At 52.1% G+C, this 10,757-nt stretch overlaps 1 pseudogene; it reads right to left on the bottom strand.

The window, feature by feature from the left end:
- The window catches only part of LOC130262657 (Fc receptor-like A), a 28,769-nt pseudogene extending 23,877 nt beyond the window's left edge, over positions 1-4,892 (bottom strand).
- Positions 4,893-10,757: the final 5,865 nt, after the last annotated feature.

The following is a 10,757-nucleotide window of genomic DNA, read 5'->3' as shown; positions in this document are numbered from 1 at the left end:
CCTTTGAAACCTCGAGTATCTCTAAGTATTAATGAGTCCCATTGTATGTCAATACAAAATACTCAAGGGATTCATTAAAGCAGATTATCAGGGCCATGATTGCATAAACTACTAAAAGAGTTGGTGTCAAATGGGAAGCTCCAAAAAAAGTACCTTAAAAAGCTGAAGTACCTTGAAGCATTAATGAGCCCCACTGAGTTTGTTACTGACAAAGCCTCTCAAGGGACTAATTAAAGCAGATAATTGGAGGCCATGATTGCACAAAGATCTTAGATACTCCAAGGCAAAAGCAAAACCCAAAGTCCTCTGAAAAACCTGCAGTCCCTGGGAGCATGAAGGAGCCCCCAGGGCCATTCCTGACCAAGGCTCCCCAGGGACTGGTCCCAGCAGATCCCTGAGGCCACTGGGATGTGGGGAGATGCTGAGGGCAGGACAAGGGTGACAGTGCCCAGCCTTGCTGGGGCTGTGCCAGTGGCTCAGGACAAGGTGTCTCCTCACAGCCCTTGGTGGCACAGACCCTGCTGTGCCCCAGGGCACCAAGGCTTGGCTTCTCTTTGTCCCCACCTGTCATCTCTGCCTCCAATTTCCTGCTCTAACTGGAACCTGGGGACACTTTCTTAGTTTTGTCCCTCAGTGGGACCCATTAAAACTTCAAGAAACTTTGGAGTTCGATTCTGCCTTGGAGTTCTTGAGGGTTTCTTCAGCTCCCTTTCAGGGACTGATGTTCAGGATTTTAGAACAACCCCGAGAGGGTCATTAAAGAATCTTGTTCTGTGTTGTGCTGCTGAGCTCGGCTGGGCTCCTGGCACAAAGGGAGCCCCTGGCAACTGAGAAGAGCTTCAAAAATACATTTCTCTTGATGAGCAGCTCTTCTCCCAGCCCAGCAAGGTTGGGGCACTGCCTGCAGCCACCCCGGGCACAGCACAGAGGCACAGAGAGCTTCAGTCAGTCAGGGCTGGGAAGATGCTCAGAAGTGACTGGGGCAGAATCACTCCCAGCCCTTGACACAGGAAGCCTCTGGCTGCAGGACAAGGCAGCTGCAGCTCCTGGAGTGATCTCCCTAAAGCTGGAACATCCCAATGCCTACAGACTCTGTGAGTACATTCTCTGATTCTCTCTTGTGTAGAGCAGCCAGGGGTGCCCAGGTCTGTCCTGCAGAGCAGGGTCCTGCAGCCCAGGGCGCTGTGCTGGGGCAGGGACTCTGCTGCCTGCCAGGGACAGCTCTCAGCCAGCCCTGGGAGCTTCTCACAGAACAGGGGGACAAGGTCTGGGTGGAAGGAGACAGCTGGTAAGGCTTGGAACTGTTCTCCTTGTGTGGTGTGGATGCTGCATTATTCAGGACTGCTCCCACATAACATTTAATACCAGAACATTTCCAAGGAGATTATACAGGGAGTACAGTAAGACAGGAGCTGCATAGAAGGGAAAAATCCTGTTTTTTCATCTGCTGCTCTCAGCTGCCTGGATGAGAAATTGCACATTGATATTCATCTCTCAGTTAACATTGAGGAAAATAAAAAAAAGTTTTCTCTCAGATCTCAATAAACCAGGCAGTGACAGAACAGCACAGGGCCCCTTAAGGAAGCTTCAGTGTCTTTTCCAGCCTCCTCAGGGTTGCTGAGAACCTTCAGAGTCAGAGCTGCCCTGGGCAGTGCCCTGTGCTGGGAGGGGTCTGCAGGGCAGAGCTGAGCCACCAGGGCTGGGCTGGGCTCTGGCAGCACTGGCAGGGCCCAGCCCTGGGCACAGGGAAGCAGCTGCTGGCAGGGACAGCTCCAGGCAGCAGAGCCCTGGGCAGGCAGTGGGGGAAAGTGCCACAAGCTGGCTGGGATATTTAAAGTCCTCTCCAAACCAAACTATTCCATGATCACTTTCTTACAGGATCCCCATGCCAAGACACTGCAAATGTCCAACAGCAGCTCCATCAGCCACTTCCTCCTGCTGGCACTGGCAGACACGCGGCAGCTGCAGCTCCTGCACTTCTGCCTCTTCCTGGGCATCTCCCTGGCTGCCCTCCTGGGCAACGGCCTCATCATCAGCGCCGTAGCCTGCGGCCACCACCTGCACACCCCCATGTTCTTCTTCCTGCTCAACCTGGCCCTCACTGACCTGGGCTGCATCTGCACCACTGTCCCCAAAGCCATGCACAATTCCCTCTGGGACACCAGGACAATCTCCTATGCAGGATGTGCTGCACAGGTCTTTATGCTTATCTTCTTCCTTGGATCAGAGTTTTCCTCCTGACCATCATGTGCTACGACCGCTACGTGTCCATCTGCAAACCCCTGCACTACGGGACCCTCCTGGGCAGCAGAGCTTGTGCCCACATGGCAGCAGCTGCCTGGGCCAGTGCTTTCTCTATTCATTGTTGCACACAGCCAATACATTTTCCCTGCCCCTGTGCCATGGCAATGCCCTGGGCCAGTTCTTCTGTGAAATCCCACACATCCTCAAGCTCTCCTGCTCCAAATCCTATCTCAGGGAACTTGGTCTCCTTGCTGTTAGTGTCTGTTTATCACTGCTGTTTTGTGTCATTGTTTTCTCCTATGTGCAGATCTTCAGGGCTGTGCTGAGGATCCCCTCTGAACAGGGACGGCACAAAGCCTTTTCCACCTGCCTCCCTCACCTGGTTGTGCTCTCCCTGTTCCTCAGCACAGCATTCTTTGCCTACCTGAAGCCCCCCTCCATCTCCTCCCCATCCCTGGATCTGGCACTGTCAGTTCTGTACTCGGTGGTGCCTCCAGCCCTGAACCCCCTCATCTACAGCCTGAGGAACCAGGAGCTCAAAGCTGCAATGTGGACACTGATGACTAAAGGATTTCAGGAACATTAAACTGCTGGCTAATTTCAGCAAATCTCTTGTAATATAAATAATATTTGATGGTTCCATTGGTTTAGTTGAGGGTTTTTTCCTTCCCTTGTTTTAGTTTTTTAATATTAGGCACAAAGAAAATTCATTATTTTTGCCCTTTCACATTATTTTCTCTCCACCTTCCCTGTGGCCACAGACTGTGTCAATGAAGGGCTGCCCTCTGTGGGAGCCCAAAGTATTCCTCTGGCTTCCCTGGAAGGTTTAACACCCCCTGGCAGGGTCCCCAAAGACCCTCGAATGAGACCAAGTGACTCAGGGGCTGGATTTAGCTCCTTGAAACAATTTAACAACATTGAGAGAAGAAATGCAAGCTGCAAAAATAAATAGAGTGTAAATTAGACTGTTAGAATGTAGAATTAGCAGATTTCTAGAATGTTTGTGATAAGGGACACATGGCCAACATTTGGGGTGTGGATACCTCTTCCTCCCTTCTCCATGTCATCCATGCTGGGTGACAGGCTGGCACTTTTAGATTGGATGAGGACAGAGCTGGACCATGTAACAAGATTGTATTGTATTGGGGGTCATTTGTAAACACCTAGTACATAATTTAGACTATAGAAGATAATTCCTTCCTCTACCAGGCAGATTCTGCCCTGGACGTCTGGCGAGCAGACCGCTGTTCGCTGGACAAAGCATTCCTGAGATAAGGAAGAGTAAACAACCATGAAAACCTGTAAGAACAGCCTCCTGCAGTCTCTCATCGGCGGGCACTGGAAGGAGCTGGGATTCAAACCACCTGCATGTCCTCCTGAGGTGATCTCAGGTCTAAGGAGACACCTTGGGATGTGACACCCTCTTAGTGACATTATACAAAATAAGGGATGTCCCATCAAAATTTTCTCCAGATGTGACCCTTCTCTTTCCTTCTCTGGAGCTGCAGCAGCAATGTCTGTGTGCAGAGCTGGGGCAGATCAGTGCTGGCACAGCAGCTGTGCCCAGCAGCAGCAGCACTTGGTGTTGCCAGTGCTGCTCCCGTGCCACTGCCCCGCTGCCCTCCTGCCCCTCGTGTTGCTGCAGGGCCTGAGTGCTCTCGGGGCCGGGCACAGCCCTGGGGGTGGCAGTGCCGGGGCTGCAGCAGGGACAGGCCATGGGCACTGCTGGGGCAGCGCTGACGCCTCAGGGCAGGGCCTGGGGGCTCCAGGCTCCTTGGCCAGGCTCTCTCCACAACACTTGGCCAGGCCAATGCTGAGCAGAGAAAACCCCCGTGAGCAGCCCCAGGCTGGCCGTGGGTAGGCTGTGGGCAAACAGCATGGCTGGTGCTCTGCAAGGTCCCTGCAAGGGGGAGACCCTGGCAAGGAGCAGCAGAGCAGGGGCTGATCCATCCCCACTGCGCTGGACACCCCAGGGCAGCATCCCAGAGCGTCCTCATGCACCTGCCAACAACATCTCCCCTCTGCAGCCCTGGCCTCTCCCCCAGCTCACACAGGTGCCACATCCTTGCAGGCACAGACACGGCAGCACTGGCTCAGGAGCCCCTGTTTGCACTGCACAGAGCAGGCGTCAGCACCCCCATGGTGCTGCTGTGGGGAGACGGAGCTGAGTGAGCACAAATGCCATCAGCCCCTGGGGCCAGCAAGGGCTGGGGGACACAAGGGAAACCACTCAGGTTTGTCGTGGCCCCTGCAGTCAACCAGAAAGTTTGTTCCCATCCCTGGATCTGGCACAGTCAGTTCTGTATCCTGTGGTGCCTCCAGCCCTGAACCCCCTCATCTACAGGCTGAGGAACCAGGAGCTCAAGGCTGCCGTGTGCAGACTGAGCATTGGACCTCTATGGGCAGCCCATTCCAATTCCCAATCATCCTTTTGTGAAGAATATTTCCTGATGTCCAGCCTAAACCTTACCTGGTGCTGCTTTATGGCTGGTCCCCTTGTCTTGTCACTGTTCCCTGGGCATAGAGCCTGACCCCACCTGGCTGCACCCTCTTGTCAGGGAGTTGTAGAGCGTGGTGAGGTCTCCTCTGAGCATCCTCTTCTCCAGTATAAACATCCCCAGCTTCCTCATCTTCTCCTCACAGGACATGTGTTCCAGATCCCTCACCAGCCTTGTTGCCCTTCTCTGGACACGCTCCAGCCCCTCCGTGTCCTTCCTAAAGTGGGGGCCCAGAACTGGACACAGCACCCAAGGTGTTGCCCAACCAGCGCCAGCACAGGGGAATAATCACTTCCCTGGTCCTGCTGGTCACACCATTCCTGATCCAGCCCAGGTGCCATTGGCATTCCTGTCCACCTGGGCACACTGCTGGCTCATGTCCAGCCTGCTGTCCATCAGTGCTCCCAGGTCTTTTCTGCCTGGCCTCTGTCCAGCCACTCTGTCCCCAGCCTGAGCAGTGCAGGGGTTGTTGTGGCCAAAGTGCTGGACCCAGCATTTGTTATAACCTTGTTGGATTTAGACCCTGGATCCAGCCTGTCCAGGTCCCTCTGCAGTGTCCTCCTACCCTGCAGCAGATGAAATCTCCCAGCCACCTTGGTGTGTCCATGGTTCCATGAGGCTATAGAGTGTCACAATGGTCCCCATGATTCCATGAGGCCTCCCAGTGTCACAATGTCCATTTGGTTCCATGGTACATCTTGGTGTGACATAATCCCTTGGATCCTTGGGTCCCACAGAGTCACAATAGTCCCTTGGTTCCCCAAGGCCCTGCAGTGTCACAGTGGATCCTTGGTCCCACAAGGTCTCACAGTGCAGCAATGGTCTCCTTGGTTCCACAGTGTCACAATGGCCTCTTGGTCCCAAGGGGCACCACGGTGTCAAACATGTTTCCTTCATTCCATGAGTCCCTGAGAAGCAGCACCGGCCCCTTGGTTCCCTGGGGCCCTGCAGTGTCACAGTGGCCCCATCATTACACAAGGTTCTGCCCTGTCACAATGCTCTGCATGGTCCCACAAGGCCCTGCAGTGTCCTCAAGTGGCCTCTTGGTTCCATGAGGTCTCTGAGTGCCACCATGAATTCCTTGGTGCTGCAGTGTCACAATGAAGCCCTGGTTACACAAGGTCCTGCAGTGTCACGAGGGACCCTTGGTTCCACGGGGCACCACAGTGTCACAATTGTTCCCTCAGTTCCAAGAGTCCTTGCGGTGGAACAATGGCCCCTTGATTCCATTGGGCCCCAGGCTCTCACAAGGCTCTCCTTGGTTCTGCAGTGCCACAATGGCCCCTTGGCACCACAAGGCCCTGCAGTGTCACAGTGGCCTCTGTGGTTCCATGAGGACCCAGAGTGTCACCATGGACTCCTTGCTTCCATGTGTCCCCAGTGTCACAGTGGCCCCTTGGCTCTGTGGTGCCATGTCGTGCACAGTGTCACTCTGGTCCTCTCAGTTCCATGAGGCCCTGCAGTGTCACAATGGCCCCTTGCTTCCCCAGGCCCTGCAGTGTCACAATCAACACAGAATCACCCAGGCTGGAAAAGACCTTTGAGAGCATCAAGTCCAACCTGTGACCCAACACCACCTTGTCACCCAGACCATGGCACTCAGTGCTACATCCAGTCTTTCCTGAAACACTTCCAGGGATGGTGACTCACCCACCTCCCTGGGCAGACCATTCCAATGCCCAATCACATTTCTGTGGAGAATATTTCCTAATGTCCAGCATAAACATCTCCTTGTGCAGCTTAAGTCTTTCCCTCTTGTCCTATCACTGTTCCCTGGCAGAAGATCCCAATCCCCTGGCTGCGCCCTCCTGTCAGGAGTTGTAGAGAGTGATGAGGTCTCCCTTGAGACTCCTCTTCTCCAGGATAAACAACCCCAGATCCCTCAGCCGCTTCTCACAGCACTTGTGTTCCAGACCCCTCACCAGCCTTTTTCCCCTTCTCTGGACAGGCTCCAGCCCCTCCATGTCCTTCCTAAATTGAGTGACCAGAACTGGACACAGCACTCGAGGTGGTGCCCAACCAGTGCCAGGGACAGGGGAAGAATCACTGCCCTGGTCCTGCTGGCCACACCATTCCTGATCCATAGGAGTCCCAGGGCTTGGATGAGGGAAATGCTGGGGAGGAGGTGGGAACAAGTATGATTATTTGTCAGCCATGAAGGGTCTTGATTTTCATATCTATTCAGACTGCATCAGAGGGTGCTGGGAGTCAATATCAATTGGACATTGCTGATATCTATCTATAAACAGAAAAAGAAAACCTAACAGAACAAAACTGTTTTCTCTGCATTGTTTTCAATATAGTATATTCAGAACAGACTTCCAAAATCTTTCTAATTAACCGCAGAAGAATTGGAAACTTAAATTACTCCCAGGGGCTTTTCTTGTTTGGGTATTTTGGACAAATGTTTATTAGCCTTTGTCACTGAATTCCTGAAATGAAAAACTCAAGAAAAAAGAAGCCTCTGGAGTAGTAAAATTCATCAGCATCCTCCAAGTGTCTGAGGATCTATCCTCATCAGAGCAGGAATGAATGAATAGAAATAGGAACAGCTGACCCACTTACCCATGATTGACCACACCTGCTGACCACACCCACTGACCTTAGGCACTGATCACATGCCACTTACCACCCAAATGGCCATACCTCCAATGACCACAGCACTGACAATAAGCACTAAGCACACCCACGGAACACACCCATATCCAATCTACCAGTGCCAACACCTCACTGAGCACACCCAATGACCACACCCAGTAAACACACCCCTTGCAAAGACACCAATGCCCTCACCCCAATGACCACACCCACTGACCACCCAACTGACCATAACCCCACTGACCACACCCACACTGACCACAACCACACTGACCACACTCCACTGACAAACCCAAAAATCACCAACACTCACCACACCCACTGACCACATTCCACTGACAAACCAACTGACCTTATCCCCACTGACCACTCCCATTGATCACACCAATGACCACACCCACTGACCACCTAACTGACCACTTCACCCGACTACCCAACTGACCACATTCACTGGCCACACACAGTGACCGTAGCCAGTGACCACACCCTCTGACCACACTCACAGACCACCTCCACTAACTACACCCCACTGACCACCCAACTGATGATACCCCCACTGACCACACACACTGTCCACACACCACTGACCATACACCACTGATCATGCCCAGTAACTGCACCAACTGGCCATTCCCCCTCTGACCACAACCAGTGACCACACCCCCATTAAAACCCTACTGACCATATTTACTGACCATACCCACTGATCACACCCAGTGATCACCCAACTGATCACCCCCACCCAACTACCTAAATGACCACATTCACTTACCATACCCACTGACCACACTCAGACCACCTTTCTGAATACACTGACTGCACCCAATGACCATCCCCATTGACTACCATTACAGACCACACCCAATGATCACAACAAATCACCATACCCCAATGTCCACATAAATTGACCACACCCCACTGACCCCCTCAAATGGCCACACCCACTGACCAGACCCCACTGACCACACCTATTGCCCACACCCACTGATCACAAATCACTGACCACCCATTTGAACAGACTGACCACCCAACTGACCACACCCCACTGACTACACCCACTGACCAACTGTAAGAGATGGTCCAAAGATTCCCTCATCTGCCTCACGACCATAACAAGAACAGAGACTAAGACCCCGGGGACCCCACTCGTTTTGGATAGGAGTTCTGGCCTGGCCGAGGTGGATGCTTGCCAAGTGACTGTTTGCAGGTGTGCTTGCCATGGTGTGCTGCATTCTAGCAGGTACTGGCCAGGAGCACTGTGTTCTACACCTGCTTCTCAGAGCAGCTGGTTCTCCTCACAATAGTCCATAAATCTTCCCATCTCTTGGCCAGAGGCCACTCGCGTTGGAAAAGAACTATAAAAAAGGAACTTTCTGAAGAGACTTTAGAAATCTTCCCACAGAAGGAAGACGTCTATTGGCTGGACCATGAGGACGTTGTCCCATCTGTTGGTAGCAATTCCCCACCCCCCTCCTTCTCTCTCTCTCTCTCTCTTTACTTTGTTTTCCTTTATCTCTCCGCTCTATTGCATAACTGTGTTGTTGGCACTCAATAAAGGTGCATTGCTGTTTGCTGTGAATGAACTTTAGTTCCCTTGCTGTGTGTCTTTTGCACCCTGAGGTCAAATGAATCATCACCACTCTCGCTTGTGTGAGCAGATCGTGACATGCCCGTTGGCTGCAGTGGGTCCCAAAGTGTCACAATAGTCTCCATTGTTCCACTAGGCCCCACAATGTCACTGTGCTCCCCTTGGTTCCACAGGGCCCCACAGTGGACTCTTGGTTCCATGAGGTTCCTCAGTCACAATGCTCTCCTTGGATCTGCAGTGTCACAATGGCCCCTTGGCTCCGTGTGTCACAACAGCTCATGGCTCCATGAGGCCACACAGTTTAACAACGGGCCCTTGGTTCCACGAAGCCTTGATATGTAACAATGGACCCTTGGTTCCATGAGCTTCCCTAGTGTCACCATGGTTTCCTGGGATCTGCATTTTCACAATGGACAATTGGTTCCATGGGACCCTGTTGTGTCACAATGAACTCTCAGTGCCATGAGGCTCTCGAGTGTCACAATGGTCTCCCTGCTTCAACAATGCCTTGGAGTGTCACAATGGTCCCTTGGTTCCATGAGCTTCCCTAGTGTCAACAATATTCCACTTGTTTCTGCAGTGTCATAATGAACCCTGGGTTCCATAATGTTCCTAAATGTCACAGGTCTCCTTGGTTCCATGTGGCACTGCTGTGTCACCACAGCCCCTTGGTTCCATGAGTTTCTGTACTGTCAACAATGGTTCCTTTGTTCCAATGAGGCCCTGCTATGTCACACTGGACCCTGGGCTCCATGAAGTTCTTGAATATCACAATGACCCCTTGGATTCATGAGGTCACACAGTTTCACCATGGTCTCCTTGGATCAGCCCCAATGTGTCACAATGTCCACTTGCATCCATGAGGCCCTGATTTTTCACAATAGACCCTTGGTTCTAGAGGTTTTGTAGTGTAACTATGGACTCCTTGGTTCTATGAGTTACCCTGCTTTTAGCAGTGCTTTCCTTGGCTCCAAAAAGACCCTGCTGTGTCTCAATGCACTCTTGGTTCCATGAGGATCTGGGCTATCACAAAGGCTCCTTGGTTCCACAAGGTCCCACTGTGTCACAATGGTGTCCCTCTGTTCAGGAGGCCCTACAGAGTCACCATGGACCCTTGGTTGTCAGAGGTTCCATAGCATCCTAGTGGTTGCCATGGTTACATGAGTTTCCTTAGTGTCACAATGGTCTCCATGGGTCCATTAGGCCCTGCTTTGACACAATGGTCCCCTTGGCTCCATTGAGCTCCTGATGTGCCACAAAGGACCCTTGGATCCATGAGGCCCTGCTGTGTCAGAATGGACCAATTTTTTCATTAAGTTCCTTGGTGTCAACATGGTCTCCTTGGTTCTATGAGGCCCCGTGTGTCACACTGCACCTGTGGTTCCATGAGGTCCCAAAGTGTCACTATGGTCTTCTCCAATTGGCAGGGTAACAATGGATCATTGCTTCCACGTGACATTGCTGTGTCACAATGGCCTGCTGGGTTCCATGATTCCCTTCAGTACCAAAATAGAACCTTGTTTCTGTGAGGCTCCAAACTGTCACAATTTTCTCCTTGCTTCCATGAGCCCCCCTGTGTCACAAGGGTGTCCTTGGTTCCATGAGAATACAAAAGCTCTGCATAAACATTGAGTGACACCTGCTTAACACACCTGGGAAAAACTGTCTGCATTCAAAAGAGAGATTAAAGATGAGGATGGCACCAGCAGTCTCCATCTGCAACAGAGGTCCAAGGAAAGGACAGGGAGAGAGAATTCAGCTGAAAGAGTCAGAGAATTCTGCTTACAGACTTCATGTCTGGTCCTACTGGCCCATGTAGAAAGGTGACA

The sequence above is a fragment of the Oenanthe melanoleuca genome, chromosome 25 (genome assembly GCF_029582105.1).
Source record: "Oenanthe melanoleuca isolate GR-GAL-2019-014 chromosome 25, OMel1.0, whole genome shotgun sequence".
In the NCBI taxonomy this organism is placed as follows: domain Eukaryota; kingdom Metazoa; phylum Chordata; class Aves; order Passeriformes; family Muscicapidae; genus Oenanthe; species Oenanthe melanoleuca.
This window is presented reverse-complemented; position numbering and strand designations above follow the sequence as displayed.